Source organism: Saccopteryx bilineata, chromosome 1 (genome assembly GCF_036850765.1).
Source record: "Saccopteryx bilineata isolate mSacBil1 chromosome 1, mSacBil1_pri_phased_curated, whole genome shotgun sequence".
NCBI lineage: Eukaryota > Metazoa > Chordata > Mammalia > Chiroptera > Emballonuridae > Saccopteryx > Saccopteryx bilineata.
The window spans coordinates 351,617,397-351,620,478 of record NC_089490.1 but is presented as its reverse complement, the minus strand read 5'-3'; the positions used below and the strand labels follow the sequence as shown (position 1 = coordinate 351,620,478).

Sequence of the window (3,082 nt, the reverse complement as noted above, 5' to 3'; positions counted from 1 at the left end):
ACAGGAATCCCTGACCCTTTTAAGTTATTTGAATTGTCTTTGATTAACTCTGTAGGGTAGAAATAGAACATCGCAGGTTGTCCCTGTATGCATTGGGTTAATTTCCACCCTGTGTATTGAAGATAAATGACCTTTGTAAGTCACTATTTCTATGTACATTCTGAAAGATGATTTGCTCTTGACATGTATACAAACACATTGTCACATATTATGTTATGATAATAAGAGAAATAATTTCAGATATACAGGAAATGATGGCAATGCTCATAATGAAAATATGCAAGTCAGAGAAGGTCTTTTTGATAAATGATTTTGTAAGAAGAGAGTCATCTGAAGGAGAGAGTTATCGGAAGGAGAGAGTTATCTGAAGGGTAGCATTGCATACTGAGAGAAGTGTAGGTATAACAACTGAGATGCATAAGTGGCTTTGTGCTTTCAGAACTGAGGATGTGTGTTTGGCATGGGAACGCGGAAGCTGGAGCTATGGTTGGTCACATGGAGTCTTGGTAGAAAGGCCTCAGCTCATCTTTCTGCTCAGTAAATGTGAATTGTAACATCTGTTCTACAGAGAAAAATTAAATTTGTCATGTCACATGAATAAAAAGTATTTAAAATTGTTATGAAAAGTTTCTCTACCAGCCACTGAACTACTTTTCTGTTTCTCTACCTTTTCTTTTTTTGTCCAATATTGGTTCTTGCCTTGTTCCTGATTTCTACACAGTTAATATCATTTTATGCCTCTCTGTGCTGCCTCCCTTTAACCTTTTCAATCAAGCAGGAGTTTGTAAGAATGAGGAACCTCAAATCAGGACAGATAAAAGTGGGGTAGCCACTGTGATGGCTTCAGTAATCCTGAAGAACATAATGGATGAGGTGACCCGCCCCATCTGCCTGGAGCTTCTGACAGAAGCCCTGAGACGACTGTGGGCACAGCTTCTGTCAAGCCTGCAACACTGCAAACAACAAGGAGTTCACAATTGGCAAAGAAGGAGAGAGCAGCTGCCTTGTGTGCTGAACTACTTACCAGCTTGAAAACATGTGACCTAACCGGCATGTGGCCAACATAGTAGAGGAGTTTATAGAGGTCAAGTTGAGTCCAGAGGAGAAGCAAAAGAGAGATAGATCCCTGTGCACTCTGGAGAGAAATTCCTGCTCTTCTGTAAGGAGGATGGGAAGTAAATTTGCTGGTTTTGTGTGCAATTTCAAGAATGTGGTCACCACACATTCCTCATGGAGGAGGTTGCCCAGGAGTACAAGGTAACAGACCAGGATGGGGGAGAGACAAGGCAGAAAATAGGACTTGATGTGGAATCTCCACTTTGCATTTGACATCAGGTATCTTGCCACAATATCCCTGAGGCCTGTGTTCACTTTTATTCCCATGCTCACCTTCTAGGCCTGAATGACATTTCTGTGCATTTCATATAATTATAAAATGACGAGAAGACTAAAGCAGGAGTAGGTATTTTTATGCCTTGTGCTAATAGGTGTAGGTTTGGTGCCCAAGCAAGTGGTCATTACCCTTTGGACAGGAGGGGTAACTGGGCAGCTGGGTGGATTGAGACCTAAGTTATTTCCTTATTACAGGATTATGTTTCTTCCTGTATGACAGAAAGAATCAGTCTTCTGTTGACATCGAGTAATCACCTCTATATTCTGAATTTTAAAGAACACATTAACCACATCACATTTCCTTGAAGACAGAGATTTGCATAGTTCCTGATATGATTACTCTGTCACAGGAGAAGCTCCCGGCAGCTCTGGAATGGCTTAGGGTAGACCAGCAAAAAGCTGAGACATTAAGATCTGAAATTAGAGAGGAGAGAACTTTCTGGAAGGCAGGAGAAGACTCCTGAAGGAGTCTGGGCAGGACCATGGGTTTTAATCACATGGAACTTACTTCAACCTTGTTCGTTGACAGTCCCTATGTCTGAAGTCATTGATTAGTCATTCTTTATTACTCCCTCATAGAGACAAGGCTGAAAATTAACATGTCACAAATTAACACATATATTTGTAGTTTAGATATTCTCATCAAGAGACTCTGGTGAGCATGGCTAGTGAATTATGTGTTCATTTCTCTCATTATTTTGAGCCTTTAACTCTTTCAAGGGAAACCTATTGCCAATGGCTCATGGATATGTCCCTGGCTTTCAATGTTAGAAAGAGCCTATGTGTAAGAGGGGATCAGGTATAAGTAATGTAGTAAATGTGACTGTCCTGGGCATCTGTGTGAGAGCAGAGCCATATCTAGGGGACCCTTTTTGGCCGCAATAATGCAGACTTGAGGTCATTATTTTGAAATGTGATGGAGAAAAAAATAATAGGAAAAGTCAGCTCTCCATGAACTGCTCTTTTGGTGTATCTCCCTTCACTGGGAGAATTTCCAACTCAAATACTTGTTTTTCTGGCTCCCAATATCTGCCAGCCTGAGTTCCTCACACTCTTTCTCATTCTTGAAGAATCAAGTACAAAAGCAATGACAGTTTGTCAGGATTGTTTTAAAAAGCAGAGAGGTATCCTGGACAGTGAGGAGCAGAAAGAGCTACAAAAGCTGGATGAAGGAGGGAGATAGTCTCCGTTACCTGGAAAAAGATGAGCAAGAGCTGGTCCAGCAGAATCAGTTGATGATAGACCTCATCTCAGATCTGGAGGAACGGTTGAGGGTGAACAGTTGAGATCCTGCAGGTAGTATTTGAGAAGAAGCCCCAGCATCTGAACTTGAGGAAAAGGAAGACAAAGGTTTATCTGTTGTGTGGCTGTATTGTTTCTGGTGGTACTCTGAGGTTTCTTTGGTCCTGCAGTAATCCTTCTTTGCATTTCTTCTATTGGTTATTGAAATAACTGAATACATAAATTACAAGGAAATTTATTGTTTTAATTAAAGTTTCTATTTCAGTTTAAAATTTGTCTATGGACTGATGTTCATTGTGTCCAATTATATGTACAGGCTCCTGTATCTGTGATTTAGACTAGAACATTCACTACACCTCTCTATGAACAAAGAATTTGAGTTATTTTTTTCCTTAAAGAATGAGTTCAAATTTTTTTCTTTCTGTTATTTTTTCTGAATAAATAATTG

General features: G+C 40.0%; 1 pseudogene; it reads left to right on the top strand.

Annotated features, from left to right (window-relative positions):
* The first annotated feature begins 805 nt into the window (after positions 1-805).
* Positions 806-2,739, top strand: LOC136318457 (tripartite motif-containing protein 5-like; annotated as a pseudogene).
* Positions 2,740-3,082: the final 343 nt, after the last annotated feature.